This window comes from Bufo bufo, chromosome 2 (genome assembly GCF_905171765.1).
Source record: "Bufo bufo chromosome 2, aBufBuf1.1, whole genome shotgun sequence".
NCBI classification, from domain to species: domain Eukaryota; kingdom Metazoa; phylum Chordata; class Amphibia; order Anura; family Bufonidae; genus Bufo; species Bufo bufo.
Window position 1 is genome coordinate 359514091 of NC_053390.1, and position 18373 is coordinate 359532463.

General features: G+C 43.3%; 1 long non-coding RNA gene across 1 annotated transcript; it reads left to right on the forward strand.

Moving 5' to 3' along the window:
* The first annotated feature begins 3890 nt into the window (after positions 1-3890).
* LOC120991530 lies at positions 3891-18320 on the forward strand. The gene is made up of 3 exons (XR_005776709.1): positions 3891-3900; positions 11400-11410; positions 18209-18320. It is a non-coding gene; the product is annotated as an uncharacterized LOC120991530 (long non-coding RNA).
* The last annotated feature ends 53 nt before the right edge of the window (positions 18321-18373 follow it).

The following is an 18373-nucleotide window of genomic DNA, read 5'->3' on the forward strand; positions in this document are numbered from 1 at the left end:
ATTGGAATATGGGGGTTTAAACCTCCCCTACTTCAAAGGTTATTTTATTGCCGCTCAGTTATTGATGTGTTATGAATGGAAAAATAGTGCACTTTTAAGGAGCCTAGTAGGGAGTTATTTACATAACAATATATTCACTCTCTTGGAATCTGGACTATTGTTTAGTCAACGGAGTTATAAAGAGACTACAAAATTACTTTCTAAAATCTGGGCTACTACTAGAATATGGTTGAGGGTAAAGGGTTCACTTATATTCACGTCTCTTTGGCATAACGCACATCTACAGATTCTAGATGGTATTGCAACGGATACATTTTGGCAAAAGAATAGGATTCTCTACATTTCACAAGTAGTCAAGGATAGAGAGATTAAGGCCTCTTTCACACTTGCGTTGTCCGGATCCGGCGTGTACTCCACTTGCCGGAATTACACGCCGGATCCGGAAAAACGCAAGTGTACTGATAGCATTTGAAGACAGAGCCGTCTTCAAAATGCTTTCAGTGTTACTATGGCAGCCAGGACGCTATTAAAATCCTGGCTGCCATAGTAGGAGCGGGGAGCGGTATACTTACAGTCGGTGCGGCTCCCGGGGCGCTCCAGAATGACGTCAGAGCGCCCCATGCGCATAAATGACGTGATCCATGCGATCACGTGATCCATGCGCTTGGGGCGCCCTGACGTCACTCTGGAGCGCCCCGGGAGCCGCACGGACTGTAAGTATGCTGCTCCCCCGCTACACTTTACCATGGCTGCCAGGACTTTAGTGTCCCGGCAGCCATGGTAACCATTCAGAAAAAGCTAAACGTCGGATCCGGCAATGCGCCGAAACGACGTTTAGCTTAAGGCCGGATCAATGCCTTTCAATGGCCATTAATTCCGGATGCGGCCTTGCGGCTAGTCTTCAGGATTTTTGGCCGGAGCAAAAAGCGCAGCATGCTGCAGTATTTTCTCCGGCCAAAAAACGTTCCGTTCCGGAACTGAAGACATCCTGATGCATCCTGAACGGATTTCTCTCCATTCAGAATGCATTAGGATAAAACTGATCAGGATTCTTCCGGCATAGAGCCCCGACGACGGAACTCTATGCCGGAAGAAAAGAACGCAGGTGTGAAAGAGCCCTAAGTTGTTCACGGAGTTATCACATAATGTAGAAAATCTCTCTTGGTTTAGGTATTTGCAGCTGCGGTCGGCACTATTTAGTTTGGATGATAAATTAATACTGGATAATACAGTCAGGTCCATAAATATTGGGACATGGACACAATTCTAACATTTTTGGCTCTATACACCACCACAATGGATTTGAAATGAAAAAACAAAACAAAAAAACAAGATGTGCTATAATTGCAGACTGTCAGCTTTAATTTGAGGGTATTTACATTCAAATCAGGTGAACGGTGTAGGAATTACAACAGTTTGTGCCTCCCACTTGTTAAGGAACCAAAAGTAATGGGACAATTGGCTTCTCAGCTGTTCCATGGCCAGGTGTGTGTTATTCCCTCATTATTCCAATTACAATGGGCAGATAAAAGGTCCAGAGTTCATTTAAAGTGTGCTATTTGCATTTGGAATCTGTTGCTGTCAACTCTCAAGATGAGATCCAAAGAGCTGTCACTATCAGTGAAGCAAGCCATCATTAGGCTGAAAAAACAAAACAAACCCATCAGAGAGAGAGAGCAAAAACATTAGGCGTGGCCAAAACAACTGTTTGGAACATTCTTAAAAAGAAGGAACGCACCGGTGAGCTCAGCAACACCAAAAAAACAGGAAGACCACGGAAAACAATTGTGGTGGATGACCGAAGAATTCTTTCCCTGGTGAAGAAAACACCCTTCACAACAGTTGGCCAGATCAAGAACACTCTCCAGTAGGTAGGTGTATGTGTGTCAAAGTCAACAATCAAGAGAAGACTTCACCAGAGTGAATACAGAGGGTTCACCACAAGATGTAAACCATTGGTAAGCCTCAAAAACAGGAAGGCCAGATTAGAGTTTGCCAAACGACATCTAAAAAAGCCTTCACATTTCTGGAACAATATTCTATGGACAGATGAGACCAAGATCAACTTGTACCAGAGTGATGGGAAGAGAAGAGTATGGAGAAGTAAAGGAACTGCTCATGATCCTAAGCATACCACCTCATCAGTGAAGCATGGTGGTGGTAGTGTCATGGCGTGGGCATGTATGGCAGCCAATGGAACTGGTTCTCTTGTATTTTTTGATGATGTGACTGCTGACAAAAGCAGCAGGATGAATTCTGAAGTGTTTCGAGCAATATTATCTGCTCATATTCAGCCAAATACTTCAGAACTCATTGGACGGCGCTTCACAGTGCAGATGGACAATGACCCAAAGCATACTGTAAAAGCAACCAGAGTTTTTTAAGGGAAAGAAGTGGAATGTTATGCAATGGCCAAGTCAATTACCTGACCTGAATCCGATTGAGCTTGCATTTCAATTGCTGAAGATGAAACTGAAGGGAAAATGCCCCAGGAACAAGCAGGAACTGAAGACAGTTGCAGTAGAGGCCTTGCAGAGCATCACCAGGGATGAAACCCAGCGTCTGGTGATGTCTATGCGTTACAGACTTCAGGCTGTAATTGACTGCAAAGTATTTGCAACCAAGTATTAAAAAGTGAAAGTTTGAGTTATGATTATTATTCTGTCCCATTACTTTTGGTCCCTTAACAAGTGGGAGGCACATATGCAAACTGTTGTAATTCCTACACCGTTCACCTGATTTGGATGTAAATACCCTCAAATTAAAGTTGACAGTCTGCAGTTAAAGCACATCTTGTGCGTTTCATTTCAAATCCATTGTGGTGGTGTATAGAGCCAAAAATGTTAGAATTGTGTTGATGTCCCAATATTTATGGATCTGACTGTAGATAGTTCCTGTTTTTTAAATGAATGGACAGGGACGTCACCCCTAAGAATTAAGATTTCAAATATATACAAACTATTACTAAAGGCACGGTTTTGTGATACACAATCACCAGGACAAAAGGCCTGGGAGTTGGATTGTCCAAATATACAATTAGAAGGGTGGGGGAATATTTTTACTAATCTAGGTTCACTATCTCAAAATTTCAACCATGTTCTAGTGCAGTTTTGTATCTGTCACAGATTATAATCATTTGGTTAAACAAATGTGGGTTAAGAGATACATCTAAGTGCCCTAGATGTGATACCTTAGGTGCGGATTACCTCCATATGATCTGGACTTGTCCAGAACTTAGAGAATATTGGAATAGCATCAATAACTTTCTTATTTATAAACTTAAAATACGAATCCCCTTTGAGCCACAATTGTTCTTGCTGAATGATCTCTCCACAATAAGCAGCCATAAATACCAAAAGATTCTCTTAGGGAGGATATTGTTGTTAGCTAGAATCTTGATCAGATTCTCTATAGGCAGAGAGATGTAGACGAGAAGTGGATTAAGATATGGGATGGCTGGAAGATCTGATCGACTGTAATGTTTTATATTAAATTCTCTTTTTTTTTCTCGTCCTGTCTCCTGCCCCTTTCTCTCTGTTGAAGGGAATTGGGAGGGGAGGGTGGACGCATCACAGGGCTGGGTTGGGGGAAGAGGGAAAAGGAAAAAAAGGTATTAACCATATTGAATGTTTACTCAAATTCTCTCCTTGTGTATTCTTTTTATATACTAATAAAGATATTTTAAAAAATAAATAAATGGGGCCAACAGTCTAATACACTCTTTCTCGTGGCAACCACTGAAATACATAATATATATTTATACCTGCCAAAGAATGAACAGTAATAACTACCCACCCATTCAGGTGTTGGGAAAAAGTACGAGTCTGGGACACTTCGATAAATTTTGATAGGCAAGGAGCACATTGAACTTCTGTGCTGTTTATGTATACACAGTATACAGTCGTGGCCAAAAGTTTTGAGAATGACAAAAATATTAGTTTTCACAAAGTTTGCTGCTAAACTGCTTTTAGATCTTTGTTTCAGTTGTTTCTGTGATGTAGTGAAATATAATTACACGCACTTCATAGGTTTCAAAGGCTTTTATTGACAATTACATGACATTTATGCAAAGAGTCAGTATTTGCAGTGTTGGCCCTTCTTTTTCAGGACCTCTGCATTTCGACTGGGCATGCTCTCAATCAACTTCTGGACCAATTCCTGACTGATAGCAACCCATTCTTTCATAATCACTTCTTGGAGTTTGTCAGAATTAGTGGGTTTTTGTTTGTCCACCCGCCTCTTGAGGATTGACCACAAGTTCTCAATGGGATTAAGATCTGGGAGTTTCCAGGCCATGGACCCAAAATGTCAACGTTTTGGTCCCCGAGCCACTTAGTTATCACTTTTGCCTTATGGCACGGTGCTCCATCGTGCTGGAAAATGCATTATTCTTCACCAAACTGTTGTTGGATTGTTGGAAGAAGTTGCTGTTGGAGGGTGTTTTGGTACAATTCTTTATTCATGGCTGTGTTTTTGGGCAAAATTGTGAGTGATCATGCACTAGAACACCTTCCCAATTAAAATATACCTTTTATTAATAATAAACTAAAATCTGGCCTACAGCCGGACTACACATAACAGGAGAGTCAGCAAGACATAGAATACAATACTATAATCAATGAGACAAGGGGTACACTGGTAGTACATGTGACAACATCCAGAAAAGGAATCCTTGACATGTATATAGAAGACGGCTGAGGAATCATTTACGATACAATAAACGACAATTATAGCTCAATGATGACCTGATATTGGTGGGGCCATCATAAAAATAAAAAACAGTAATGCAATATGGTCAATTGACTTGACATATATTCCGCGGTTATACACGGTTTGCTGAATTACTATGCATATATTCCGTGAAAAATCACGCGTTGCTGAAATACTGAAAAAAGGTTTTGTGGTTACTCACGGTTTGCTGAGATATCAGTAGGTATAGAACTAAACGGTTTGCTGAGATGTCAGTGGGTGTAGTTCTCAATAGCCAGGTGGCGAACCAACACTGGTGAATGAAGCAATCAGGTAGATATTTAACATTACTGTTAACCAGGATGGTCCGGAGGCCGTAATATTAGTGCAGCTCAGAGACGTAATGTCCAATAGTCAGTGAAATCCTATCCTACATGAATCCCTCCGTGACCCTAATTAAGCTCAGCCCAGGGACACCCCTTAAAGGTAGAGGTTCCCTGTCCTCGTGCCTAATCTGACTCTCCCAGTATGCCCCTATCCTCATTAACCATATGTGTTCCAAATCGGCGTTCACATGCTGTACCAATGGGGCATTCAATTTTAAGGTGCTTTATGATCTTTTCCTTATAAATACAGTATTGTTATACATATGGGGGCTGATAATTATACTATAAGATATCGCTCATGATATCATTTGCGCTCTCTAATCTATACTAAGAAAATAATTGTCTAAAGGGGAGGGACTAACTGGGGGAGGATACTTTATAAGGTGCTGATTTTGATTAGGATCTGGGGACACTGGTCATCTATTGCCTACATCTGGGCTCCTATTCCTGGCAGGTCTCGATTGAGGGACGCCAAATTGAAAATCTCCATTGTGAGACACTGCTGCTGGAGTATTGTTATCCACTTCCCCTGACGAACCAGACAGAAGTCATACTGGCTGGGGAAACGTAACGTTGGGATTTGTGTTTTTTCCTGTTGTTTTCTTTAGTGTGTCTGTTATGTTATATACTATTGGTTAATGAGGATAGGGGCATACAGGGAGAGTCAGATTAGGCACGAGGACAGGGAACCTCTACCTTTAAGGGGTGTCCCTGGGCTGAGCTTAATTAGGGTCACGGAGGGATTCATGTAGGATAGGATTTCACTGACTATTCGACATTACGTCTCTGAGCTGCACTAATATTACGGCCTCCGGACCATCCTGGTTAACAGTAATGTTAAATATCTACCTGATTGCTTCATTCACCAGTGTTGGTTCCCCACCTGGCTATTGAGAACTACACCCACTGACATCTCAGCAAACCGTTTAGTTCTATACCTACTGATATCTCAGCAAACCGTGAGTAACCACAAAACCTTTTTTCAGTATTTCAGCAAACCGTGTATAACCGCAGAATATATGTCAAGTCAATTGACCATATTGCATTACAGTTTTTTTTTATTTTTATGGATGGCCCCACCAATATCAGGTCATCATTGAGCTATAATTGTCGTTTATTGTATCGTAAATGATTCCTCAGCCGTCTTCTATATACATGTCAAGGATTCCTTTTCTGGATGTTGTCACATGTACTACCAGTGTACCCCTTGTCTCATTGATTATAGTATTGTATTCTATGTCTTGCTGACTCTCCTGTTATGTGTAGTCCGGCTGTAGGCCAGATTTTAGTTTATTATTAATAAAAGGTATATTTTAATTGGGAAGGTGTTCTAGTGCATGATAATTATTCTTCCCTCACTTATATTTACTGCAAAGCGTTTTTTTGATGTGGTAAAATTGTGAGTGAACCCACTCCCTTGCATGAGAAGCAACCCCACACATGAATGGTCTCAGGATGCTTTACTGTTGGCATGACACAGGACTGATGGTAGCGCTCACCTTTTCTTCTCCGGACAAGCCTTTTTCCAGATGCCCCAAACAATCGGAAAGAGGCTTCATCGGAGAATATGACTTTTCCCCAGTCCTCAGCAGTCCATTCACCATACTTTCTGCAGAAAATCAATCTGTCCCTGATTTTTTTTTTTGGGAGAGAAGTGGCTTCTTTGCTGCCCTTCTTGACACCAGGCCCTCTTCCAAAAGTCTTCGCCTCACTGTGCGTGCAGATGCGCTCACACCTGCCTGCTGCTGAGCAAGTTCTGCACTGGTGGCACTCCGATCCCGCAGCTGAATCCTCTTTAGGAGATGATCCTGGCGCTTGCTGGACTTTCTTGGACGCCCTGAAGCCTTCTTAACAAGAATTGAACCTCTTTCCTTAAAGTTCTTGATGATCCTATAAATTGTTGATTGAGGTGCAATCTTAGTTAGCCACAATATCCTTGCCTGTGAAGACATTTTTATGCAACGTAATGATGGCTGCACGCGTTTCTTTGCAGGTCACCATGGTTAACAATGGAAGAACAATTATTTCAAGCATCTCCCTCCTTTGAACATGTCAAGTCTGCCATTTTAACCCAATCAGCCTGACATAATGATCTCCAGCCTTGTGCTCGTCAACATTCTCACCTGAGTTAACAAGACGATTACTGAAATGATCTCAGCAGGTCCTTTAATGACAGCAATGAAATGCAGTGGAAAGGTTTTTTTGGGATGAAGTTAATTTTCATGGCAAAGAAGGACTATGCAATTCATCTGATCACTCTTCATAACATTCTGGAGTATATGCAAATTGCTATTATAAAAACTTAAGCAGCAACTTTTCCAATATTTATGTAATTCTCAAAACTTTGAGCCACGACTGTACATCATTGTTTTGTATTTCATTTAGGAGTGATGTACCATCTGTGAAAAATCATCAGGACCAAACAATGATAAAAAAAATAGACGATATAAATTATTTGATCCCTAGAGAGATAATCTCATCTCAAACATTTATGGCATATCCATAGGATATGTTATTAATATCCATTAGATGTAGGTCTGCACGTCTCTCTAGAATGGGGCCCCTCGACCCCGACAGATTTTCTTTAAACCACGAAAAATTACTTTACTTTAGTATTGTAAGTATAAAAAAAACCCACACAGCCATATTAGGTAAAGCCAAGAAATCATGGCAAATAAATCATCTACCACACACATCTTCTAACGTAACATTATTGCAAGAATAACATGAAATTTTAGTGGTCTGTTTAGGACTTGTTTTCACTTTTCATTTCTTCACAGAAAAGCATTTCAACATCAGAGCTAAATGTACATCACAAAACCTCCACTCAACATGGTAATTGTATAATGAGTGTAATGAGATGTACATGACTGCATGAATGTGCTGTAATTAATGTTGTAAAGACTCTTTAAACTTTCAAAGAACTTTTATTGCAGATTCGATCAAGGTAGCGTTTTGGCTTTCCGTTTGTGAGATCCGTTTAGGGCTCTCACAAGCGGTCCAAAACGGATCAGTTTGCATTCTAAATGGAAAAGGATCCGCTCAGAGTGCATCAGTTCACCCTCCATTCCGCTTTGGAGACTGACATACAATGTAAGTCAATGGGGACGGATCCGTTTTCACTGAAACAATAAAAAACGCATCCGTCCTTCATTGACTTACAATGGTGTTCAAGATCATTCTTGGCTATGTTAAAGATATTACAAACGGATCCGTTCAGAACGGATGCAGCCGGTTGTATTATCTTAATGGATCCGTCCAAAACGCGAGTATAAAAGTAGCCTTAGCCAGCACAAAAATTGAGCCTAGTTGGTCCTGGCTTAAAACAATGGTAGATGGACGTTTATGTCTAAACTAAACATCCTCCATGCCCTATAGCAGGGGAAATATAGAGAAATGAACAACTTACTATTCATGGTACTTTCCCCATTATTAGCCCACTGTCCAGAAATTAGCAAAATACATTGCTAGGAAGTTCTGAAACCTGAGCCAAGGACTGAAATTATAAAAACACTTCTTGGTTCACATTTGTGGGGTCTGCCACATCTATTGATGTGAGTCAATTGTTCCAGCTACCTCCACAGAAGCAGAAATGACTACAGCTTGTACGTGTTTGGTTTATTGTTATTTTCTCACTTTTATTTTAAAACAACTTGAATTTCTATGACATTTTATTTTGTCTGCAACTTTTCAATAAAGCTTTAAATATTAATGGTTTAATTCTTGCATACACTAAATGAATCCATAGCCCTCAAAGAGTGTCTAACCATTTGACTGCTGGAGAACTAAGTGTGTTGGGGCAGCAATAGGGCCGTGCAAAATTCTGCAGGGTTTTCTACTTTTGGACTGTCAGGGAGTGTAAGGTGGTGATGCTTCCCTAAGGTGGCAAGGCCTAGGAAACTTTTGGATAGCCAGATGGTAGGAAATCAACACTTGTTTCTGATCCTTGTCCCATGTAAACATGCTGTCAATCACTCAACATAGGAGCAACCGATTGTCAGATGATTGCATCTTCTGTACAGGACTCAAAATGGTTAGTTGGCGGTACATTACACAGGAGATGTACGGACAACAAATTAAAGGGATTGTCTCACTTCAGCAAATAGCATTTATCATCTAGACACAGTGCACTTACTAATGTATTGTGACTGTCCATCACATCACTCACCATTCACCACACAAGGTGACTGGGACAGAAGCTTCTGCACCCACAGTTCCAGATACCAGAGAGGCCAGCTCTTTTTCCTAGAGTGTGCAAGCATGGCCACCTCTGCGGAATTGCAGCAGTGGCCATAACCCTTGGAAATGAGCAGTGTATAATTGCTGGTTCTTTTGTTCATCTGTCTCCTAATAAACAGAATATTGGGTTTTTGATTTTAGCAATACAAAAACAAATGGTTAATGTGTTCTTATTGTGCAAAAGTAGAAAATGCATTTGAAAAGTTTTCAGACCCTTTCACTTTTTTTTCATATTTTGTTATGTTGCGGCCTTGTGCTAAAAAAAAAGTTTTTTTTTCTCATCATTTGCCACCCCATGATGACAAAGTGAAAACAGAATGTTAGAAATCTTTGCTAATTTATTAAAAATTAAAACCTTGCATTGACACAAGTATTCAGACCCTCAGTACTTAGTTGAAGCATCTTTGGCAGTGATTACAACCTCCAGTCTTCTTGGATATAATGCCACAAGGTTTGCACACCTGAATTTGGCCATTTTCTGCCATTCTTCTGTGCAGATCCTCTCAATATCTGTTCGGATGATGGTGATGGTGGCCATGTTCAGCTCTCTCCAGAGATGATCATTTGGGTTAAAGTCAGTGCTCAGGACATTCACAGAGATGTCCCTAAAAATTAGACTGCCAGATTTTATGCCTGATGATCGGTAATGAACGTTCGTATGAACGCTCATTAGTGATCATCTGGCAGTCTAATACTGCCTCTAACTGCCCGATGAACAAGCAAACGCTCGTTCATTAGGCAATCCAGATCATGCTGAAAGATCTGGATTTGCCGGCAGCAGATCGAGCTGTCTAATAGCGATCTGCTGCTGGCACTACACTGTCCTGCATGGGGATAAGCGATGGCATAGCGATTGCTCCTCCCCATGTTGCGGAGAACATTGCTGCATGTAATAGCAACAGTGTCCTCTGCTAGCTATCTGACGATTGCCTGCAGGGAATGCTTTCCTCCCAACAATCACTAGCAGCATCTGGGTGTCTAATACACCCTGGATCAGGTTTTCATTAAAAATATTTCTGTACTTTGCTCGATTCAGCTTTCTCTCAACCCTGACCACTTTCCCTGTCCCAGCCACTGAAAAACACCACCACAGAATGATGCTGCTGCAGCCACCATGGCAATGAGCAGTACCTGGTTCCCTCCAGAACTTAGGTCAAAAGTTCAATCTTGGTTTCATCAAACCACAGAATCTTGTTTCTCACAGTTTGAGAGTCCTTTAGGTGCTTTTTTTCTTACAAACTCCAGACGGGCTGTCATGCGTCTTTTACTGAGAAACTCCTTTCTGATCACTCTGCCATAAAGCCCAGATTGGTAGAGTGCTGCAGTGATGATTGATCTTCTGGAAGTTTCTCTTCTGTACAAAATATGTTTGGAGCTCAGTCAGAGGGACCATGGCTTGGTGTTTGCTCTGATATGCAGTCAGCTGTGAGACATTATATAAACAGGGGTGAGTCTTTACAAATCATGTGCAATCACCAGGATTTACCATAGGTGGAAGCCAATCAAGGTGCAGAAATATCTTACAGGTCATCAAGAGAAGTAGGAGGCCCCTAGAGCTAAATTTCACGTGTCATTGGGAAAAGGTCTCATTACTTATGTCCATGTGAAAGTTCAAGGGGGTTTTCCAGGAGTTTTATACTGAAACTATCCTCCAATATCTGATGGGTAGGGGGTCTGACCGGGACTCCCGCTGATCAGCTGTTTGAGAAGGCATTGGTGCTCACAGTAACGCTGTGGCCTTCTCTCTGCAAACCAAGCACAGCGCCGCACATTGTATAGCTTTGCTTGGTATCACAGCTCAGCCCCATTAACTTCAATGGGGCTGAGCTGCGCCTAGGACATGTGACCGATGAACATGTTGTCACATGACGTAGGGAAAGCTGAGAGAAGTCAGTGGTGCTACTGCGAGCGTCACTGCCTTCTCAAACAGCTAATTGGTGAGGGTCCCGGGTGTCAGACCCCCCCACCGATCAGACCTATCTAGAGAAAACCTATTTCCATTTTCCCTTTTTAATAAATTAGAAAAAAATCCTAATATTCTCTTTTCACTTTCTCAGGTAGTGGGCTGACGCTGATAGGGTAAAGCTCGAATTTGGGTATGACAACTTTCTGAATGCAATGTACCTAGGTAACAGGGGTGCCACTGTTTACAATATGGGCTGATCGCAGCCCACCCCTTCCTGCAGTCACCTATGTCTTAGGTTTATTGCACACGTGTGCAGTCCGTGGCCGTATTGCGGACCGCATTTGCGGATCCGCAATACACGGGCACCGCTCCGAGTGCATTCCGGCTTAACGGATGCGGACCTGTTCACTTCAATGGGTCCTCAAATCCAGACAAGTTCTATTTTTTTGCAGTTGGGGGTGGGGGGGCACGGACAGAAACACCACGGAAGCACTCCGTAGTGCTTCCGATCCGTGCTTCATCTCCGCGATTGCGGACCCATTCAAGCGAATGAGTCTGCATCCGTGATGCGGAGTGCACAAGGGCCGGTGCCAGTGTATTGCGGACCCACCGTATGCGGGACGCAATACGGCCACGGGCACACAACGTTTGTGTGCAAGAGACCCAATTCTGAAGTTCTCAAACTTTTGCACCTTTTTTTAATTTTTCAATAAAACATTATAGAAGGCAATGACATTTGCACCTTTTTTTTTAACCTATTTATGCAAGTGCTCCTTTTTTTGTGCCCGATTTAGTCGCAAAAATAGTCTAATTTCTACTCTACTTCAGGGCTGGAGTACTTTTCGTCAGTTTTGAGTCGTTATTAAAAGTTGCACTTTCATGGAAAACTTGCGCCTGTTCAGCTCTCTTGCGTAACATTTTCATGCACATACTATTTAGACCAGTTTTAGTGAATATGAACCTGTTGTACTGAAAAATAACCACCAGAGGTCAGACTAATAGCAATACACTTAGTTTAACCCAGGCATCCTCAAACCACGGCCCCTCCAGTTGTTGCAAAACTCCAAATCCCAGCATGCCCAAACAGCCTACAGGTATCAGCCTATAGCAGGGCATTGTGGGAGTTGTAGTTTTACAACAGTTGGAGGGCCGCAGTTTGAGGATGCCTGGTTTAACCCGTTTGCTACCAGCGCCGTACATGTATGGCGCTGGAGCGATGTGTAAACATGGCGCCCGCTCGGACATGCAGCGGGCGCCGTGGCTGGCAGATCTCTGCTGTTTCAAACAGCAGAGACCTGTGGCTAATTACTGTGACCTGCAATAATGTTGATCGCGGTAATTAAAGGCTTTAGATGCCGTGATCAAGTGAGATCACGGCATCTAAATGTGCAAAAACCCGGAAGCTTGCGCTTCCTAATGATGCCCCGTGCGGCCAATGGGAATCGGTAGTTGCGCTAAACACTGTAAGCCTCGACGAGGCTTTAACTGTTCATTTTGGCCACCGGATGGCAAGCCAGGATAAGAAATGAGAAATTTCTAGTGTAAATCTCATTTTAAAAATCCCTGATAGAACAAAATCAAAAAACATTATTTATAGGCTCGTATATGAGCTTCAAAATCAATCACAAAAAAATTTAAAATATATACAAAATGAAAAAATAAATACCTAAATAACAATAAACATCATGGGTATCATCGTGACCGAAAACGCCTATACTATTAAAATATAAAAAAAATTCCAATATGGCGAATGGCGTAACGGAAAAAAGGGTCAAAATGGCCGATCTGCCATTTTTTCATTGCTTCTCTTACCCATAAAAATTTAATAAAATGTGATCAGCTCAGTAGACATAAGTATAAAAAAAGTTATGGGGGTCAGAATATGGTGATGTAAAAAAATAAAATAAAAATAAAATAATAAATATATATATATATATACACACATATATACACTGCGTGCAGAATTATTAGGCAAATGAGTATTTTGACCACATCATCCTCTTTATGCATGTTGTCTTACTCCAAGCTGTATAGGCTCGAAAGCCTACTACCAATTAAGCATATTAGGTGATGTGCATCTCTGTAATGAAAAGGGGTGTGGTCTAATGACATCAACACCCTATATTAGGTGTGCATAATTATTAGGCAACTTCCTTTCCTTTGGCAAAATGGGTCAAAAGAAGGACTTGACAGGCTCAGAAAAGTCAAAAATAGTGAGATATCTTGCAGAGGGATGCAGCACTCTTAAAATTGATCATCGAACAATCAAGCGTTTCATTCAAAATAGTCAACAGGGTCGCAAGAAGCGTGTGGAAAAACCAAGGCGCAAAATAACTGCCCATTAACTGAGAAAAGTCAAGCGTGCAGCTGCCAAGATGCCACTTGCCACCAGTTTGGCCATATTTCAGAGCTGCAACATCACTGGAGTGCCCAAAAGCACAAGGTGTGCAATACTCAGAGACATGGCCAAGGTAAGAAAGGCTGAAAGACGACCACCACTGAACAAGACACACAAGCTGAAACGTCAAGACTGGGCCAAGAAATATCTCAAGACTGATTTTTCTAAGGTTTTATGGACTGATGAAATGAGAGTGAGTCTTGATGGGCCAGATGGATGGGCCCGTGGCTGGATTGGTAAAGGGCAGAGAGCTCCAGTCCGACTCAGACGCCAGCAAGGTGGAGGTGGAGTACTGGTTTGGGCTGGTATCATCAAAGAGGAGCTTGTGAGGCCTTTTCGGGTTGAGGATGGAGTCAAGCTCAACTCCCAGTCCTACTGCCAGTTTCTGGAAGACACCTTCTTCAAGCAGTGGTACAGGAAGAAGTCTGCATCCTTCAAGAAAAACATGATTTTCATGCAGGACAATGCTCCATCACACGCGTCCAAGTACTCCACAGCGTGGCTGTCAAGAAAGGGTATAAAAGAAGAAAATCTAATGACATGGCCTCCTTGTTCACCTGATCTGAACCCCATTGAGAACCTGTGGTCCATCATCAAATGTGAGATTTACAAGGAGGGAAAACAGTACACCTCTCTGAACAATGTCTGGGAGGCTGTGGTTGCTGCTGCACGCAATGTTGATGGTGAACAGATCAAAACACTGACAGAATCCATGGATGGCAGGCTTTTGAGTGTCCTTGCAAAGAAAGGTGGCTATATTGGTCACTGATTTGTTTTTGAATGTCAGAAATGTATATTTGTGAATGTTGAGATGTTATATTGGTTTCACTGGTAAAAATAAATAATTAAAATGGGTATATATTTGTTTTTTGTTAAGTTGCCTAATAATTATGCACAGTAATAGTCACCTGCACACACAGATATCCCCCTAAAATAGCTAAAACTAAAAACAAACTAAAAACTACTTCCAAAAATATTCAGCTTTGATATTAATGAGTTTTTTGGGTTCATTGAGAACATGGTTGTTGTTCAATAATAAAATTAATCCTCAAAAATACAACTTGCCTAATAATTCTGCACTCCCTGTATATATTTTTTTATCAAAGCTTAAATTTATTTTTACATTATTTAGAGAGAAAAAATATATACATATGGGGTATCGTTGTAATCGTACTGACCCATAGAATGAAGGACATGGGTCAGTTTTTTCTGCAAACGAACCCCTTTTCATATAGCCAGGCAGAGTAAGACTCGTATGTCACTGGCTCTCTGGTTCCAGCACCGCGCTCCCTTCATCCCTTCTGGAATGGAAGAGTGTCATGTAGTCTACCCTCACCAGTGCCTGACAATCAATGGTGATGTGTACAGGTACGACACATGGCCAATGTACACAAGGATTTTCTGCAGGCTGAATAAAGCGCAGATTCCATGCCAAAAATCTGCTGGGGGCCTGTGCGGTAACCGCTTCCCATTATGTTCAATGGGAAGCTGCCCTGCTGTTCATGTGCCGGTGGTTTATGGCTGTGACTGCGCCTAGAAAGGACATGTCCAAGAAGAATCTGCGAAATGTGGCCTGCAAAAAAATTCTGTGTGGACAGCCCCTAAGGAGTTAATACATATTCTGGAGCACTTACATTAACCCACCTGTACACCCTGACATACATGAACGTCACAGGTGCACGAAGAGCGTTTGCACAGCGGTTGGTAGCTGCATTACACATCTAACACCCGCCTGCTGTGGCTGAGATCAGAGATAACGCCCATCCATCTGTTTTAACCCCCTCAGATGCCGCAGTCAATAGCAACCACTGGATCCAAGTGGTTAGACGAGAGAGGGGGCAATAGAGATGCAATTGTGGGGTTCTGACTGGGAGTCATGGCAGCTTGTGAAGCTCCCATGGCCTGCCATGCCTCCTATTACACCCTGCCTCTGTAACTTTGTAATAAAATCAAGATACACTGTAGCATAGTAGTATTGTGTATGGTTCCCCTAAGGGAACGTAAAAAAATGTAAAAATAAACCTACCCCATCATTTTTAAGGGAACCTGTGACCTCCAAAACACATGTTAAACCAACATCATTACCTTCCAGTAGCCCCCAGCAGGGCCGGTTCTAGGTGAAATGGGGCCCTGGGGTGAAAAACAATAAGGGGCCCCACCATCACTTTTACAGAAGAAACTGTATATTTTGGGGCACAGTGTAGGCTATATGTGTATAACAAACATATTTTATATGAAAACTTACAGTTACTTGGCTTGGCCCTTGGGGATCTCGGACGCCACTTCCACACTTTGGCCGGGGGCTCGGCGGAGCTGATGTTGTGTTTTATCCTAATGAGAAAGATTTCATAATAAGGATTTGGAGAAGGGGTAGAGGGATAGCAGAGCAGGGAGAGGCTGGTGCTGCTACTAGGGGGGTCATACCATGGGGGAGTAATAAAGCCCACCATAATGCCCCCCCAGTAGAAATAATTTTCCTTATAATGAGACAGTGCAAAAAATACCCCCTTGTAATGCCCCCAGTTGAGCTAATGTCCCCATAGTGCCTCCATAATGTGCCAGTATAAAATACCCCTATATAGTGCCCCCAGTAAATGCCCCCATAGTGCCCCCCCATTATGTACCAGTATAAAATGCCCAATATATAGTGCCCCAGTAGATGCCCTCAGTGTCCCCCATAATTTGTAAGCATAAAATACCCCTTCTCAGTGCCCCCACAGCACACAATGTGTCCCAGTATAAAATGCCCCTATACAGAGCCCCCATATAAAATAACCGTTCTTTGTGGCCTCAGTAGATGCCTCTATAGTGCCACCAATAATGTGCCAGTAAGAAGTGCCCCCATAGATGTCCCCCAATAATGTGCCAGTAAAATATGCCCTCATAGATGCCCCCCAATCATGTGCCAGTAGCCAGAGCCCCCCTACATCATGTGCCAGTAGCCAGAGCCCCCCTACATCATGTGCCAGTAGCCAGAGCCCCCCTACATCATGTGCCAGTAGCCAGAGCCCCCCTACATCATGTGCAGTAGCCAGAGTCCCCCTATATCATGTGCCAGTAGCCAAAGGACCCCCCATCATGTGCTAGTAGCCAGAGTCCCCCTATATCATGTGCCAGTAGCCATAGGGCCCCCTATCATGTGCCAGTAGCCTTAGGGCCCCCCTATCATGTGCCAGTAGCCTTAGGGCCCCCCTATCATGTGCCAGTAGCCTTAGGGCCCCCCCTATCATGTGCCAGTAGCCTTAGGGCCCCCCCTATCATGTGCCAGTAGCCATAGGGCCCCCCCTATCATGTGCCAGTAGCCATAGGGCCCCCCGATCATTTGCCAGTAGCCACCAGTATTGAACAGAAAAAATAAATAAAGAAAAAAACACATACTTACCTCCTTGGCTGCGATGCAGGCCCCTTCCGGCCTGTGTCCCACGCTGTACGGCTCAGGCGGCGCGATGACGTCATCGCGCCGCCTGCGCCAGCCTCTGATAGGCTGCAGGCACTAGGCCGGCAGCCTATCAGAGGAAGGGAAAGGGACACACCTCTCCCTCCCCTGCCGCACAGCCATCTGTATCGTTGTCCTGAGGACGGCGATACAGATGACTGGAGATGAGCGCTTCCACAATGGAAGCGCTCATCTCCATGTGACACTGACTGTCCTGTCTGTCTAAAGTTAGTTGCGGGCCGGCGCGGGGGGGCCATTGCCCTCCTTGCCTCTATGGAAGCGCCGGCCCTGGCCCCCAGTGTGTTCCTAATCATGTTTTTCATTCCTCCACTGGTTGTTGTATACTTTATAAAAACGCTGTTTTAATCTGTGTTTTCGCTATCCTCAGAGTCAGCTTGAAGTCAAAGGGGCAGTGGCCTCCTCGTTTCAAGTCAAGCTAAGCTCGCCTCTTAGGCTACTTTCACACTAGCGTTCGGAGCGGATCCGTCTGATGTTTCATCAGACGGATCCGCTCTGATAATGCAGACGTTTGTATCCGTTCAGAACGGATCCGTCTGCATTATAACTTAGAAAAATTTCTAAGTCTGAAAGTAGCCTGAGCGGATCCGTTCAGACTTTACATTGAAAGTCAATGGGGGACGGATCCGCTTGAAGATTGAGCCATATAGTGTCATCTTCAAGCGGATCCGTCCCCATTGACTTCCATTATAAGTCTGGACGGATCCGCTCGCCTCCGCACGCAGCGTTCAGGTGTCCGCTCACTGAGCGGAGGCTGAGCGCTGGCAGGCGGATGCATTCTCAGTGGATCCGCCTCCACTGAGAATGCATTAGGGCCAGACGGATGCGTTCGGGGACGCTCGTGAGCCCCTTCAAACGGAGCTCACGAGCGGACACCCGAACGCTAGTGTGAAAGTAGCCTTACCTGTCCTCTCTTCACGCGCATGCGCTCCATGTCACTGCGCGATCCCGTCTCCCGCACTTTTCCATCGTGCTCGCGCCCGACACATGCGCAGAGACAGGAAAGCGGCAGGCTGAGTGCGGGAGATGTCAATCACAGTGAAGGGAGGACGGGTAAGGGTCGTGCTTAGCTGGACTTGAAGCAAGGAGGCTGCCCCCTTGACTTCTAGCTGGCTCTGAGGATAGCGCGAATGGAGATTAAAACAGCGTTTTTATAAAGTATGCAACAACCGATGGAGGAATGAAACACATGATTAGGAACACACGGGGGGCTACTGTAAGGTAATGATGTCAGTTTTATATCTGTTTTGGAGGTGACAGGTTCCCTTTAAAAATAGAAAAAATATAAAGGGTATTGCTGA